The 17,069-nt window shown below is 47.4% G+C and overlaps 1 pseudogene; it reads left to right on the top strand.

Annotated features, from left to right (window-relative positions):
• Nucleotides 1-1,037: 1,037 nt before the first annotated feature.
• Nucleotides 1,038-4,687, top strand: LOC126523979 (uncharacterized; annotated as a pseudogene).
• Nucleotides 4,688-17,069: the final 12,382 nt, after the last annotated feature.

Genomic DNA, 17,069 nt, shown 5'->3' with positions numbered 1-17,069 from the left:
TGTTGCTTTTTTTATTCCAACAAAATATATACGGTGTCCAGGCACCGCGTATTTAACGCGCTATAGTTGTTTTTCGCACCAGTACCCAGTGCCTCCGAGTACGCCGCGCCTGCCCAGCATCCAGCGCGCGACACTGGGCCCATAATCCGGCGCTGCACTGAACACTGGATAATGGGTACTCGGTTTTGCATTAGGGATACCTGCTTATGTGCCAAAGCTCTCAACGTGTAGGCAGTCTAAAACATTACTGGTGAATCAATGATCAACCATTAGTATTTCGACACTGGTACCCCATTAGACTTGCTGTAGAAGCGTAGCCACCTACTAGCAGGCACTGGATATCAGCGACACTGGATATCAGCCACACCTGCAAGTACCACTTCATTATGTGCCTTTTCACTGCAGGGATACCAAAAGTAACCTTCTGTGGGAGTGTAGTGAAAGTTTTTCTCTCACAGGATTGACATAGCTACATTGACATAGCTATATAGCTAGCTCTCCGCAGCTAGCCCCCACGCGAACAGCGAACGCCAAGGTCGGCCGGATTCGCTTTGAATTTGACTGGCGATAACTTGTGTCAATCCAGTTCGCTGCAGCGGCGGCGTCGGGAAACACAAAAATTGGCCCGAGCATCTGCTTCTCCGCAATGCACGGTTGCTTGACTACCACGTGGTGACGCTCTGCCAATAGAGGCGCTAGCGGCGTGATAAAACAGACGCGCAACTCTGCTACCTGTGGTAGCATATACAGTAATTCTATGTTTGACCGGTCTCGTTGGATCTGACGGCGGCGACGGCTGTTTCGGCGAGTGTCGGCGGTGCGTCTGTCTTCTTGCAACTTCTCTGGCGAAGTCAGCGCAGGCTTGGCCCCGTGCCGAGTGTTTCTTCGTTACCTTCAACTGTGTTGTGTTGTGATCACTATCCCTCTGAGTGCCAACGAGATCTATCGACGCAGCTCGTGCGGCGTGTGCTCCCGCTGCAAGTTGTCACATTCGCGACCACGTGCGGCGTCCTTGCGCTCGAGCTGTGCGTCTTGCGGATCGTGCGACGTAGTTTGATTTGCTCACTTCAAATCAAGGCAAGAACAGCTTCTCAACGTAATGTGCGACTACGGTTGATCACCGTTGATTATCACAAGTGCATATATGTCGTGTCTGGCTGTGACGTGTCCTGAATCTGAGAAAACATGCCTCGTTGCTTTGTGACTAGTTGCCGAAGTGGCTACGATTCGACGAAAGCCACGGCTGAAAAAAAAAAAACATTTTTTTAAGCCACCCGCTGACGAGGTCCGCCTTCAACAGTGGCGACGGGCTATACCCAGATCGGATAAGGAGCTATCCAGCTCATGCGCCGTTTGCGACCTCCACTTTCACGAGGAAGATATTGCGAAGGACTTCATTCACAAAGTCCATGGTGACGTAGTTGTCATACCGCGTGACAAGTGGGCTCTGAAGGAAGATGCCGTGCCGCGCATTTTTCCCAATTGCCCTAAATACTTGTCGAAGCCAGCGCGAAAACGCAAGGCTCCAACCGTGCGTGCACCGCCTCGGCCTAAGCGTCAGAAAGGGCAAAAAAAGAACGACAAAGAGGCTGCTACGTCGAACTTCTCCGTTTCCAGTGGTGACATTGACAGCAATCTTGTGCAGGAGAACAACATACAGCTTTTCAATGAGTTGTGTGGCATGGCAGCAGCAGGCCAACGGTTGCAGGGTTGGTTACTTGAGGTGGTTGGCACTACAATCGTGGTGTACAAGCTGGTAATGAGAGAAGACCTTCCAGCAATCGACAGGGCTGTGTTAGTGTCGAGAGACATGACCGCCTCTGTCAGTGCCGAGGGGCAACGTGTGCAATCGGCTGTGTATGCTTCTGATGCGAGCATTGAACTGAAATCATGTGATGACCTAAAGTTGCTACTTTCTTGTATTGAATGGCTGAATTTTTCTGAAGGTTGCCCTGCTGATAATTACCCCTGTGTCTTGTCATCAGCTGTTGCCATTAAAAAGGGTGAAACAGGGCATCGCAAATCATGCACAATTCTGTCTCTAACTGCAACATGCCACGAATGCCGGAGTTTGCACAAGCTCTTTTCACGGCGTCGCAAGACAAGCAACAGGTTGAAATATAGGAACATTAAAGTGAAGTCCCTGCGTCGAAAGGCATTAAGAGCAACTATGTAGAGAGAAAAGATGAAGAAAGAATTAACCACCATGAAAAAAAAACTTCAGAATGTTACAGAAGAGAGAGTGGAACGTGCACTTGACATTCTTCCAGATAAACAGCAGCTCGCTTTCAGGACTGCTTTTCAGGCAGCAAAGGCAAAATCGAAAAATGGGAGGCGGTACACAGAAGAGTGGTTAATGACATGCCTTTTGCTGCAGATTTCAAGCCCAAAAGCTTACAAACTGTTATCTGATATGCAGCTTCTGCCACTTCCTACAAGAGCACGCCTTCGTCAGATTATTAGTGGCATTCCCTGCAGGTACGGTTTCTATGAGGTATTGCTAAAGAGTATCCGAGAGCATTTTCATGAGAAGAGCCGCCTCAGAAGGTGCGGTGTTCTATTGCTCGATGAGGTAAAGCTCAAGCAATCTGTTGCTTTCAGCAAAACCTCATACAAGATGGATGGCTTTGTTGATTATGGCGATGTGATGAATGCCACCACCGACCAACTTGCTGACCATGCACTGGTGTCGATGTTTGTTCCGCTTTTTGAGAACTGGGTTCAACCCATAGCATCTTTCGCCACAAGAGGTGCGGCACCTGGACGGATCCTTGCACAGATCCTGTTAAGTGCTGCGCTGCAGCTTCACAAGCATAATGCTTCAGTGCTTGTTGTCGTAAGTGATGGAGCAGGTAATAACCGCTCAATGTGGACGTACCTGGGAATATCGGGAAACATGATATCGCCATGCGACAGCATCGAGCACCCCTGGGAGCCTTCACAGAAGATCTTCTTTATCTGTGGCGTTGCACACATAGTCAAATGCATCAGAATTCATTTGAAAAAGCACACCTATGGAATGGTAAGAAGAAATATGTGCACTTTGTTGCAATGGAGCTCAGAAAACTGTTTGGTTTTTTTTCAGGCTGGAGATCATCAGATCAACTTTGCACATTATGTTGCGCTGTATGAATCCGAAAAGAGCAAACATACGAGAGTTGTGCCAAAACTGACCAGAGCACATGTTGCCCCGGACAACCTCCAGAAGATGAGCGTTCGACTTGCTACACAGGTACTGTGAAGTACAACGCTTAGTATTTTCGGTTATTTTTTTAACTAATTTATAAATGCACTTTTTTTTCAGCTATTCAGCCGTGGAACAGCTATTGGCATCCGCATATACAGAGAAGCCGGTGCTGAAGGCATGATGGGTTCTGAGGGAACAGAAGCATTCACCAAATTGCTTAATGACCTGTTTGATGCTTTGAACATAAAGCTACCTGAAAGAGGCATTAAAAGGCACTCAAAGGAAATACAGGCAAGTCAAAGTGTCTTTTCGTGCATATTGATGGTTATTTACTGACATTTTACCTCATTCTTTCAGGTCATCAAAGACTTCTTGGAAATGTTGAATGTCGCAGAAAAGAACGCCGTGGAGAAAGGTCTCAAGCTCTTTGCGTCTCAACTGACCACGGAGTCCTTGCGTGTTACTTTGTTGTCAACGCTTGACATCATCGAGTTCTTACTGGATCAGGGTGCACACTATGTTTTGACGGCAAAGTTGAACCAGGACCCCCTTGAGGTGATAATGTGATCGGTGCTGCTTTATGAGTGTTGAAGTGATGAAGTTGCTTGTGGCCATGTATGTATCTTGTATGTATCTTTGTATGTATGTAACCATGTATCTTTTCCAGCGCCACTTCGGACTTGTCCGTTCCTTCGGAGGGGATGAATCTCACCCTACTGTGGTCAATTTCACCCAAATATTCCGCCTTCTGAGTTTGTACACACCGATAAAAACTGCTTTGCGTGGGAGTGTGCAAGGTGTGCCAGGGAATGTGCTTGTCAGTGTACAGGACACACTGAGGAGGACGAGAGAGTTTTACCGCGCCAAACATGCATCCTTGCGTGAACGCATAGAAGAAAAGCTACTGGAGATGATGACAGAAACAGCCAGGAACCCTGGAGAGCAGGACGACGATCACTCCTACTTCAAAGGGGAAGTGGACGATGCTATTGTCTACTACTTGAGTGGATATGTTGTGCACAAATTTGAAAAGCACACATCATGCCTTCTGTGCTTAGAAGACATAAGCAGTCCAGTGCCCGTTGTTTGCCGTGATGCATATCTTACGGCTTATAGAAGTTTCAAGGAAGGCTGCATGAAACATCCTACAGCCAAGTTGTTGAGCGTGATGAAACTTGTCAATGATGTAGTTTCTGTCACATTAGATGAGGCTGGTGCCTGAGAAAACATTTTCTGGAAGGTACTAGAACAGCTCGATAAGTGCAGCCTTGCTCGCTTGGGCTGTGCAGATCACATGCCAGCATTCACATGCCAGATATTGAACTTTGTCATTGTGACAAGGATGCACTTTTTCTCCAGAGATTGTAACCATCGGTTACAAAGCAAGGAAAAGGTGGCTATAGCAAACAAAAAAGCGCGTCTCTTGTAACTCCGGCTCTTGGAAAATGGTTCCCAGTTGATTTTTATTGCATTGATTCAATAAATTGTTTTCAATTTGGCTTTTGTTCTCGTCATTTTTAGCGTTTTAAAGTCTTAAGAACGGCGAGTTTTAACTGAAGTAGTTGAGTATCTTGCATTTAACAAACGCGTATCCTAGTATTAAGTGTTCTGGAACAAAAGGGTGGTTCTAAGCTTTAGGTTTCAGTATTTTCAGCGGCATCAGATACCTATTTTACGTGGCTCACCGCTAACATGTGATTTTATGCAAACCTGAATTAAAAAGGACAGGAAACCGATGAATCCTCACAGCTCAATAGATAGGAGTCCCGCGCAGCAGTAGCTAGGTTCAGGCATCTCAGTAGCACCTCTGCCGGGTGGCATCGCTCTAATGGCTCAAACGATATTCTAGTAGCGAAGTCGAAATAACGTTTGCTCACTATCTCGAAAATAACTCCCATTACACATAATTAACCGCGTAAATTGCGTTGAACGCAGCGCGCAGGCTCCGTAACGATGATGCGACCGGGGCAATGTAGAGTCACTGGAAAAAAATTCAGAGTACCGCATTCGTTTTCCCTGCGCCGCCGACGCGTTTATTGGCCCAACCGTACCACGTGACTTATAGGGTGCCATATACCTTCCAAGCGCCGGGCGGGCCGGCTGAGTTAGAACGCAGGTAGCGCAGGTTCTCTACGTTTTTTGTGTTCTGATTGTCGCGCTCGCGTTTGACTGCAAGGAAATCATGCCTAGCTGCTGCGCCTTCGGATGCAGCAACCGAACTGAGTCTGAAAAGACTTTTTTCTAGATTCCGACCGGGAAAAATGACCGAGAGCGTCGTTCTGCACGGTTACACAGAATCGGCCGGGAGAACTTCAAGCCTACAAAAAACACCCGCGCGTGCGAGGTTTAAGTACACCTTGCTTGTGCTTTTCGGCACCGTTTTAGAAGATATTTAAGCGAAGGAGTTCATTGCAGGGATCGTTCGCGTCTTGCACGCTTGACGCGGGTACACGTGTACGCGTTTGTTGCTCAACACACGTGGTTATTCCGTGCTCGTGGCACGCGAAGGCACACTTGTCGCGCGAGAATTCAGCGTCCTCACGTGCACCACGTACTCGCATGATTTCTCCGCGCACGTGAGCGCGCTCGCGCCTCGAATCACTCGACCCATGTGGCACTTGTTTTTCGCAGATCGTGACGATCGCAGTCAATAAAAACATGGCCAATACAAGGCCCATGATACTTCCTTTTTTCCACTTATCCTTTGCTCATTTATACATACGCATTTCGAGCTTGAAACCAATGGCCAGGTGATATTCACAACACATGCTTAAAATTTTGAGTTTGTAAGCCGAGGACATGCAATGAACTGAAGTCAGCATACATATTATGTTTTATGTTGAAATGCTACGGTGCATACCCAAATAATGTTGTCCTTGATGCATAACAAGAAATACAAAACAACAGAACACCCAGTAGCATTAGTTTCACTCTGTCAGTATGCATGTTACATAAACCGCTCTAAAAGCACAAGAATTTTATACATCGCCTGTATAGCTTAGAAAAAGAACAGTGCTGCATCACCAGCCGGCGTTCCTGCTTTTTTTTTTTACACAGGCAGCAAATCTTGGCAGTCTAAGAAAACAGTCACAAATAAGTTGAGGAGTAGCCGCTCATAAACGCGCTAGACAGCCGCGTTCATAAATCGCAATGTAGCAAACTCTCGCTCATTATCAGTGTACAGAATTACATATACGTTGCTGTAATCACGCAAATGGCTCATATTGGCCTTCCACAAGATTTAGTGCGCAAAATGGTCATTGAAGCTGGTTTTTTACGCCTGCTGTGCACAGATCGTCGTACGATCACCCCCAAACACCGGTGCGCACACGGCAGTCGCAGTGTGTCGTGCGTATATGGCGGACGATGTCGCCTGGCAGAATTGAGAACGCGCGGTATCCGTTTACAAACAAAATTAAATGTATCCGATTTAGCTTGTGAAATTATACAATGAACGTACGTGCCTGTGACACTGTCAGGTGTTAGTTTCGTCCTGCTTGGAAACATTTAATAGAAACCGACGGCGGTCCCTGATGTTCCTGCCCAAAAGCACAAGCTTGCCTCATTCCGGCTCGAAGTGACGAAATGTTTCCTTCGTAGCTCGCTCCGCGGAAGGAAAAAAAAAACGCGAGCATAAGCTCCCGATAGCAGCGCTAAGCTGCTGCCCACAATCGTAGCACAGTTTCAGCAGTAAACGCGATCGGCGTGCAAAACAACCACCGGCTGCATTACTTCGCACAAAATAACATTTTATTTTCTTCCTTAGCAACCATTATCTCCGGGCACAATGTATTTGTACTTAAGTAAACACTCAACCCTATGTGTCACCGAATATGAAGCTCTTCCAACACGGCGGCCATCCCGCGACGCAGTCGGCTTGGAAGGTATATGGCGGTGGCCGCTCAGTGTTGCCAGTCAAATCCCGACCTTTGCGGTACTCTGAATTTTTTTCCAGTGACTCTAGGCCAATGCTGTCAGAAGCGCCATCTCGCGAGCGGGAACCGAAGGGGGCCACATTTGCCGCCGCATCCGGGCGGAGTTTGCAAACTGAAAGAGGTAATCTAGTAACGTTGATCAGCATGGGGGGTTATGGGAGCCGCGATTGAAGCGCGACTATGTTTGGAGGGAACAAACATTGGGAAAGAAAAACGCGTTTTTTAATTCAAGCGAGACACAGTTAGATTCATTCAACGAAAATAAAATTCCTGCTCAATTTTATATATTCGTGAAGACTTAAGAGAATACAAGTTTATTTAATTTTATTATTACTAATAAATGCATTTCTTTTCAGCGCCCATCGCTACAGGGGGCGTTGACGCCACTATCACTCGCAATGCAATGCACGTCTTGAAATGGGCAGAAAGCGCACTTGTAAAGTTCACCTGTTGAAATACGCCCCCCCTCACAGTTTATTCGTTAAAATCCGTTAAAAGCAGAAGTGATGCCATGTTGTTTTCGAAGGCGCGAAATTTGTTTTGTTGTCCTGCCTTTGGAGCTATATATTCAAATGTCCCGCCATTCGACTTGATGGGCGTTTCGAGCTTTCAGCGTGGAAAGCGAAGCAGGAAAAGGCCAGCTGTACGGTTGTCGAAATCGCATCCCTGCCCAGAACATACTTTCCTTGGAGGCCAACGAAAGCTTTAGGTGTAGAGCGCTGATCCTATTGTAGGATGCCAAGCCCGTCGGCCAGCGCAGTCGCGCGAAAACTACACAATTATCTGGCGGTCGTAACTCATTACTTTTGACTGAACAGATTAAGAAGCGATGAAGCTACCCACGTCACCAAATTCAGACAAACTTCGACAAATTTCGCGCCTTCGAAAACAACATGACGTCACTTCTGCTTTTAACAGATATGGCGTCACATTATTTTTTCTTCCGCCGGAAGTGTTCCCACCACATACAGATGGCGCTAAGCCCCATGAACCGCCAATGGACCGCCATGTTTTGAACGTATGGGCTCCTATGGAAGCTTCGCTACCAGGTATACTTAACTTGTCAAATCCGGGACTACTCGATAACTTGAGATTGTTAATCAAAGTAGCGATTCCAGCGGCTGTTACGGTAGTAGGAGTCATATATTGGTAATCAGAGTCTGCCATCTTTGGCATATTGGAATGGTCTTCCTTTGTGAACGTGGAAAGAAAGTAGTTGTTAAATACAGATGCGCAGTGCTCTCGCGGTATGGGAAGACCAGTGCTATCCACGAGTGTGGAAGTGTCAGTGTTGTTTGAAGGACATATCGCTTTCCAGAATTTCTTAGGATTATTTTTTCTCAGTGACTGAAGGTCATCGGAAAAGAATTCATGCTTTGCACGACGAAGGGAACTGCAGTAGGCTTTTTCGCAGGCTTTATGTTTATTCCACGAACCTAACGTGTTGACACTTTTGGCTGCTTTGTATAAACGTTTATTTTTGTTTTTTAACGCATTCAAAGTTTTAATAAACCATGGTTTGGAGCAGTTGGTTAAAAATGAGATCTGAGGTATGTATTTATTTGCTAAACCTAGTAGTTGTTCTTTAAAAAGGCACCAATTTTTGTTGACTGATCGTTGAGAAAACGTTGCGATAAATTTAGAGGAAAAGATTTGTGAATCTCGGTTAACGGCATTATAGTCTGCTCTTTTATAGTAAAATATTCGTTTTGTTGTAAGGTTACTTGTACATGAAGGTGTGCGAACTATAAATTCCAATAACGAGTGGTCACTGAACCCATCAGTGATTGAAACGGTGCTAACTCTATTAGGTGCTGTTGTTAGAACAAGGTCTAAGACGTTAGTAATGCGCGTTGGTTGGAGGACTAGTTGCTCAAAAGAAAAATCAAGGATGAGCTGGACAAAGTCATTAGATGCACGCGAATTGCCTCTTAAGTTAGGCCAATCTATGTCCGGGAAATTAAAATCGCCAAGAATGAATATATCAGCTTTAGGGAATTTAGAACGAACAGCAGTAAGGTTCTCACGCAAGTTAGAAACGAAGTTATCAGTGCTGTCAGGAGGCCTGTAACATACTCCGTAGAGTGACTTTGATAGTGTCGATGTTATACAAACCCACACTATCTCAATAGCGGAGGGTATCGGTACTATAAACGAAGTGATGTGTTTCTTTATTGCCAGCAAGACACCACCTCCCCTTCGATTATGTCTGTCTCGGCGATAAATGACATAGTCCTCCGTATCAGGAAAAACTTCGCTGTCATTCTCGCCGCCACAGAGCCAAGTTTCCGTTAGTGCCAAAATATCACAGTTACTATTTTCCAAGTACGATACGATTTCGGTGCGTTTAGAAATTATACTACGAATGTTAGTAAATGATAAAGCTAGGTACGAATGGTTGATGTGTGTATGTTGCGCAGCAGAGGGGTTCTCAGACGCGCATGTTATCGGGTTACGTTCTAGCTATCACGAAATCGGTACCACGGTATCGGACAGCGAGTCATACCTGTAAGTAGTGTTATCTACTCGCAGTTTGTCGAGGGTTAACTTCGACGGTACGCCCTTGGTTTTCGCGAAGGCGATGAGCTTGCGTCGGGCGATGCGCGTTTGGAGGGAAAAATCTTCGCGAACAGCGAATTCCGTGCCATTGAATTTAGAGCCATTTTCTATTATGCTTTGTTTATCTTCAAAAACGTAAATTTAACAATTATTGGCCTGTTCTTTTCTCTGTTGCACTGTCTAAGGCGGTGTGCGCGTTCTATTTTGGTGGGTTCGATGGTGATGCCAAGGTGTTCTCTGCACAAGTTGACAACTTTAGATTCAGATGATGGCCATGATTCGTTTCGATCATCAGGGATGCCAAAGAAGAGTAAATTACACCGCCGAAGTCTGTTTTCGGCATCCTCGCAACGCATCTCTATTGTTTTAAGCTGCCTCGAGATAGCATGGCATTCTTCAGGAGACTCGGGTGATGACCTATTGCCAAAACTTTTAATCGATTCGAGATCACCCTCAACAGTCTGAAGCCTAACGGATAACTGTTTCAGTTGACCGTCGACAGATGCCTGCCAATTTTTAAGGGCTCGCAGGTCATTTCGAATGTCATCTTGACCGGTTTCGATACGTCGCAACGATTCCAAAATGGTAGCTAGGTCAACGGGACCAGGATTTGATTCGAGGTCTCCAGAAAGAAGTAAGCGTACTCGACATATGAACTAGCACAAGAAGTTCTTACAGCGTTTGATAGCAAGTGGCAGCTCGCTGGGGCACGACACCACAAAAAGACAGCGATTGCTGCTCTTCAGGCAAGGACAACCATTCAGGTAACTAACCTGGCACAAAAGCATCAGTGAATGCTCCATGTCTAAAACGATGTCGTGCCCCAGCCGGGCGGCGCCGAATGATTGCTTATAAGCTGCGTATCCCGTGCTGGTAGTGCCGGCATGTCGTCTTGATATTCCTGGTTGCCAGCAGCAGGCCGGAATGAATCCCAACTTTGGCGATGGCGGGCATTCCACGGAGCGGTTAGTTGCTGGCGTGCTGACTGCTTCCTGAGTAGTACATGATGCGGTAGACAACGGCAGGGCCAGCAGAAGTAGGTGCACCTGCAACAGAAGCATCGGTGAATGCTCCATGTCTAAAACGATGTCGTGCCGTCGACATCGCGTCGGCATTTCTGCCAACGGCATTTCTGCCATTTCTGCCAAGCGTCGGCATTTCTGCCAAAAAGTCATCTTCGTAGGCCGGCACCTTTGGCTCACGACAAGCAAACAACTCTCTATAGTAACTTTCAAATGCCGTCATGATAACTTTCTGTTCTTTGGATATCTTTCCATTATATTCTATTTCCAATATTTCATTTCCTCGAGCGTACGCCTTTTCATCGGACAAAGCTCGCTTTGTTGGTACTTCCGCCGCGACATATATTTCAGCTCGTGCACGTATAATTGCACCTCTGTATTTATCCTCCTCTAAGCTTTGTAGTTTTCTTTTAATGACTTGCAGTTCTTGCGTCACCAAACCCGGATTAGCTGTTTCGATTTGCACCAAGTCTTCAAGCTCCTGCCGCAGACCTTGTTCATGTTCTTGAGCTTGATATTTTATATGCCCACCTCTTTCTATTGCGTTCAATTTTACCATTGTTTAAATAACTCCCATTTCTCTGCGGCACTGCGTAGTGTGTCATTAAAAACTGCTCTATTTCTTTTTTTGTTTTATCTATGAACACGTCATCCTTGATAAGCTTGGGGTTCAATTTTCACCTTTCCCATTCAAGTTTCCTTTTTTGCTTTTGGCCGATCTCGAATGTCACTAATCAATGATCACTGAAAGAAACAGCATCAACATCGTAGTTCTGACAAAAAGGCGCAATATCCGAACACACATATACTCGATCTAGTCGTGCATGGCTGGTGCCTTGAAGGTGTGTGAAGTGCTGGCGACTTCCACCTCTTGCGAACTGTGCCACATCATTTAAAGAAAATTTGCTCACGCATTCTTTAAGATACACATCACTTTCATCATTTACACTAGCAGTGGTTGAACGTTCTTCCTGATTAAGGACACTATTGTAGTCACCCAACACAATCAAACACCTCTCACAATCAAAATACATACTCAATTCGCGAAAGAACAGACATCTTTCTGGCGGCTTTGTAGGTGCATAGACACAAATAAATCTAAATTTCGCGTAAGAAAGATCTCACAAAACAAAACGTCCTTGCAAGCAACTTGTAACCGTTTCAACGACAATGCCAATTGAATTTTTAACAAACAACATACACCCGGCTGATGTTCCCACCGCATGGCTCACGCATACATACCTTAAAGAAAATTTTGCTACCAAGCCTTCGGTCGCTTCCTCTCTGCTAACCTTAGCCTCTTGGACCGCAAGCAAATCTAGGTCTCTTTCTTGCATTATGTGTTTGCCCTGATATTGCTTGCCACTAGGCCCTAGACCCCGTACATTGAGCGTACCGACGCGTAATGGTGCAGGTATACTAATCATGGTGATTATTAGCGCGAACCGCCAGTACAACGCTTACCGTGGCTCTACCCTGCAGTGGGAATACCGGGGTATTACTTATCGCGTCCCTCACCCCGAGCCGGTGACGATGACGCCGACCGGACTTCGGGGACATATTTTTTACCCTTGGCGCCAGCAGCGCGGTGCCAATGACGCTCCAGGCGTTTAACCTTGCGTTCGGTGCTGTCCTCCGTCAACTTCGGAATGCCTGTTCTGGGACGCTTCCCGCGTGCCGCGGTCGCCCCCGTAGCGTCTGCTTGATGATGATGATGATGTCCTTGATGAGTTTGGCGCTTACCCACTCGCGGGGATTGGCCAAGAGTCAGGCAGACTTTGCTTATGTGTTGAGAAAATGGAGGTAAAAATCTTAAATTTTGCTACATGAATTTAGGCGAGGGAAAATCGAAACGGTTCAGTAGACTGTCATGCTACGAAGACGAAAAAAATATCTATAATATATCAATGAGGCAATAGAGGAGGAATGAAAAGAATAATACGGTCGTCAATGAAATTTGTTTGATTCAATAATAAATTTTTCTAAGGCGAAGCACACATTCCTGTGTGAGTGCCCAAGCACAGACGCTCCGAAAGGCAGTAGTACCGGAGTGTTCAATGGCAGGCCAAGCTGTCGCACTGCAATTTCTAATGTCATTTTCCTCATGGAGGAGAAACGCCGGCATTCCAGTAAGTAGTGCTCAATCGTCTCTAATGTATTGCAAAAATGGCACAATGGGGATATTGCCAGACCAGATCGGAGCATGTAAAAATTAAGAGGTGGGATTCGACAACGTAGTCTCGTTAATGTAACTTCCGTTTGTCTTGTTTTTCAACACTTCCTGATCGAAGGGAATTGTAAGTGGTGTTGTTCCAAGGATGATTTAAGGTTTGATTGTGATGTTAAAAGGATGTATCTTCTGAACCTGGCGGACCTGATAAAACCCTTCGTTGGAAGAAGAGGAAGCACTGGGCCGCTGATAGAAGCCTTGGCCAAGCTGTCTGCCACCTCATTCATAAATATGCCTTTGTGCCCAGGTACCCATATTAATCGTAAACTTCTCAAATGACTTGGAGCCAGTGAGTACAAAGTTTTCAATATGTGTGACTCGCCGGGAGCAGTAAGTGAGATGCACAGCGACAAAGAATCTGTAATTATTACCGCGGTTGTCCTGGAAGATTGTAGCTTTCGTAAAGCTAGGACAACAGCTAGGAATTCCGCTAGGTATATTGGAGTGAAGTCGGGAAGCCGAATAGAAAAAGACCAGTCCAATGATGATGAAAAATTCCAACTCCTGCCTTTTCTTCACTCTGCGAAGCATCCGTTGCTATAATTACGTTAGTGTGGAATTGATTCGAGTGATGCTGGAGTAAGCCGTTAAGAATATGCGAGGGAAGTTGCTTCGCATTATTTGGGTATAGATCATCATAAGTAATAACTAGTGAATTTGAGATGCTGTTTTCCGTGATTATATCATTTATATTTACGCCTAACGGATTCAATGACGATTGCGATACAATGACTTGTGGCGTGTGAAACCGTGGCCATCTGACTCCAAAAAATTGGACTCGCTGTTTGATGAAGATGGACTGGGATCTTCTTAGTGGGGATTCATAGAGCCTTATAAATGTTTGAACGGTAAGTATTTTAAATCTCATTTCAAGAGAAGGTAATCGTGATTCCTTGTAGAGCAGAGCTTGATCTTCGGCCGTAGTAATCTCGGTGCTGTCGCTCATGTCTTCCTCTTCCCTTGCTTCACTTAAGAGCAGTGGATCTTGCGTGCAGCCTATTTCGGCACGTTCCTCAGTTGCCTTCCTCAAGTCGCGGCTGTCAGGTGTCGTCCCTCCAGCTTTCTCGGCGTCCGTCTCCCGGGCCTTGTCTTCGCGTTCCTTGGTGTTGCTGTTCGGGGCAGACTTTTCGGCCTCCTCCGCGTCCATTATATTCTCTTGGACTTCTTCTTTTAGGAGAACCGTTTTAGTTACTCTAGCGTAGCTCCTTGCACAATCATTGCTTTCGTGTCCGAACGCCCGGCACACACCACAACGTGGCGTCTGGCAGTCCCGTCGAATATGTCCTTGCCTGCGGCACCTCAAACATAGCGGGGACAGGTCCGGGGCCACAAGAAGGACAGTGCCACTTCCTAACTTGAAACCTTCCTTAAGCCTCATTCGCATGACTATCGTCGTGGACGTCTCATGTTCAAAACCGGTGACGGACCAGTTGTCGTTCGACACGTCAAGAACGTCACCAAAGCTACTCAACGCTTGCCGAAAGCTCTCACTTTGGACAGCAAAGTCGACCCAGTGCACTTTCACGGGGACGTCTTGTTGGACGGGATCAATGACAGCGCAGAAGCCACCATTGACTTGAAGTCCCCCCGTTTTCACGAGAGCATCCTTGTCCACCTTGCTGCGCAACTTGACTAGCCAGACGTGATTCATCTGGAAGGCTCGAATACCCGTGAAGTTCTTTATGATACCAGCTTTCTCCAATAGCTCGCGAAAATCTTCCAGCCGATATGGTCTTCTTGCCAGGTCGCCGTGCAAGAAAACGCACTGCTGCATGCTCTCGCCTGAAGGCAATGTTGGCAGCAACATCCTATAATCCGAGGGTGCAGAAGAAAACCTGTCACCGTGGCCAACAGCGGCCGCCAAAGAACCTCGCACGGAGCGAGCCATCACGCGTCCGTCCTCCTCGAAAGCCGAGCGCGCAGTGATTAAACCACGGACGCATGTATCGACAAGCGAATGAAACGCCCTTATGAATTTATCGCGGGCATGCCAGTGCCTTGATACGCTTGGCGCGTTTTGATTTGGCCACCTGGACAAGCCCAATCGTTGCAATTAATAGCAATTGCACGCGTTCCCCGCGTCTTCTGCACTTCGAAGAATATAGATTGCGCGAAATATACGACAATAGAGAGTTTTATTCTAGTTTAGTTTTAGTCTACCTTTTTTTTAGTCAAGCGGCTTGCGTACCCTAGACTAAAACTCTCTAATAAGATTTATATAGCGTAATATACAAAGCCACAAGAACGTCTGAATCCACAAGCACGAAGATCAGACAAATCCATGTACTTCCCTTCATTCCCATGGTAGAACAACGACCGCAGCGCCAGAGTTCCCTCTAGTAATTTTTGTAGGAAACTCTATGCTACTAACAACACAGTGACAGTGAGCACGCCTGACAGTGCTGGTGCAGTGTCTTACGCCAAGGTCCACGCCATCACCATCGACACCACACAAGTTCCGGTCACCGCCTACGCCCCAGCCCATACAACTCCGTGCGGGGATTCTGTACCGGGCTTACAGCTATGAAAGCGACGCCGAAATCTTCGCCGAGCTTCGGGTTCGCAACCCCGACCTCTCTATCGTTGCTGCGCGGTGTGTGGGTCAGACACGACACTTTGTCGTCACGTTCGCCAACACCAAGCTGCCCCGATACATGCAGTATTTAGGCTTCACTTTCGAGGTCTTCCCTTACAAGGGGTGCCCGGAGGCTTGTTTCAACTGCCGCAAGCTAGGTCACAGAACAGATGTTTGCCCACAACCGCGCCAACCCACTTGCCGCCGCTGCGGTGTGGCCAATACCAGTCGGCCAACCACCTACTTGTCAAGCCACGTGCATCGTATGCAAAGGCCCACATCCCACTGGCACTAGAAGCTGTAAATACCGTTTCGTGCCTACCAACCGACCTAAATCTTCCAAATCCTCCACGGACACTGAAACTGAACCCGGCATCTTGTCACGTGGCCATTAGTCTCGCTCTCGGAGCCGCGGCCGCCAACAACGACCCCCAGAAGATGACGCTTTCCCACCACTGCGAAGCAACGGCTCCAGTCACAACAGCCCTAGCCGCTCCCCGTCGCGCTCTCGGGACTCCCGGGCAACCTCTCAGGACGGGCCGGATACCAAGTCCACCAAACAGGTCGCGTGGAAGACACCTCCACCAGCCACAAGCCAACTGCCCAACCCCCAGGTAAGTGAACTGGTAGACATGGTTAAACAACTACAGCTACAGTTAGCACAGGCAAATGCTAAAATTCATAGCCTTGAGTCTGCACAGGCGCACCCACAACCGCGGCCGCAGCAGGTGGGTCGCGCTCCCACCGCCCACCCCACCAATGACCCCAACATAGACACCGACCAGCCCAAGTGCAATAAGCGCAAGGCACCTCCCCCCTCCTCTACCTCTGACCTTGATGCAAAATGCGAAACCTTTGACGCCCACTTATCTAAAATAGAGGACGTCCTAAAACGGCTGACCCCCACCATCGATCAGCTGATTGAACGCTGCACCAAAATGGAAGCCAATATTCACACCCTAAACACACGCCTCGACCGCCTCACGGGCCCTCCGCAAACTGACGCCCTCACTACACCAAAGCCCACTCAGTCGCCTGGTCCGCCTCCCTCGACCGAGAGTGCGGCCGCGCGCGTGTCTGCTGGCGATATCATCAAAACCGACGTGGCGTTTCCGCAGCGTCCCGAACCTTACAGGAAACGCGATGGCTAGCGCGCCCATCTCAGCATGGAAGTGGAACTGCAGGGGCTTCAAGGCAAAGCGGAGAGCCTTGGAGTATACCCTGCAGGCCCAGCCATTTACATCCCACATTATAGCGCTCCAGGAAACATACACCGACACCAAACTCGCCAGCTATACCGCTTTCAACCAATCGGTGGCGACGGATCTCCGCCCGAGCACCGCCATCCTTGTACACCGCAACCTCACCGCCAATCAACTCGATCTTGACTACTCCGAAGTTCCACACACTTTCGTGCAGGTCCTTCCCAAACAGCCGAACCGAATTCCCACTCAACATCCTAAACGTGTACAGCCCCCCAAGTGACAAGAGCACTAATGTCGCCACTCTCTTCCGCAAGGCGTGTGCGACCGCGCGGAACGAGATGCTACTGACAGTGGGT

The sequence above is a fragment of the Dermacentor andersoni genome, chromosome 3, assembly GCF_023375885.2.
Source record: "Dermacentor andersoni chromosome 3, qqDerAnde1_hic_scaffold, whole genome shotgun sequence".
Lineage (NCBI taxonomy): Eukaryota > Metazoa > Arthropoda > Arachnida > Ixodida > Ixodidae > Dermacentor > Dermacentor andersoni.
The sequence above is the reverse complement of the archived record's forward strand: the minus strand, read 5'-3'. Positions and strand labels throughout refer to the sequence as shown.